Source organism: Dipodomys ordii, unplaced genomic scaffold, assembly GCF_000151885.1.
Source record: "Dipodomys ordii isolate 6190 unplaced genomic scaffold, Dord_2.0 Scaffold31, whole genome shotgun sequence".
NCBI classification, from domain to species: Eukaryota; Metazoa; Chordata; class Mammalia; order Rodentia; family Heteromyidae; genus Dipodomys; species Dipodomys ordii.
The window spans coordinates 2,419,608-2,420,353 of NW_012267247.1; positions in this window are offsets into that span (position 1 = coordinate 2,419,608).

The following is a 746-nucleotide window of genomic DNA, read 5'->3' on the forward strand; positions in this document are numbered from 1 at the left end:
GAGGAAGAAGAAGAAGAGGAGGAGAAGCAGCAGCAGAAGCAGCAGCAGCAGCAAGGAAAGTCTATGAGGCACCTTTTTCCAATTAACCAGAAGTGGCACTGTGGTTCAAGTGGTAGAGTGCTCACCTGCCCAGGTCCTGAGTTCAAGTCCCACAACTGACCAAAAGAAAAAAAAAGAACGAGAGAAAGAGAGGAGGGGGACTGCTGGGCACTGATAGCTCTCATCTGTAACCCTAGCTATTCAGGAAGCTGAGATCTCAGAATCACTGTTCAAAGCCAGCCCAGGTAAGAAAACCAGTGAGACTTTTTGGGGGGTGGGGTGGGAGTGGGGGTGGAATCAGTCATAGGGCTTGAACGCTGGGCCTGGGCACTGTCCATGAGCCTATTTTACTCAAGGCGAGCACTCTACCATTTGGGCCACAGCACCACTTCTGGTTTTCTAGAGGTTAACTTGGAGAGAAGAGTCTCATGGGCTTTCCTGCCAGGGCTGGCTTTGAACCAAGCTTCAGATCTCAGCCTCCTGAGTAGGTAGGATTACAGGCATGAGTTACTGGCAACACTGGGCTGATTTGACATTTTCACTGGGGAATTCCCAATAGCAATAGGAAGCCTTTTCTCTATGAAGGTTAAGTTTATTCTATAATTTTTTCCTTTTCTTTTTTTTTGTCGGTCGTGGGGCTTGAACTCTGGGCCTGGGCGCTGTCCCTCAGCTCTTCAGCTCAAGGCAAGCACTCTACCACTTGAGCT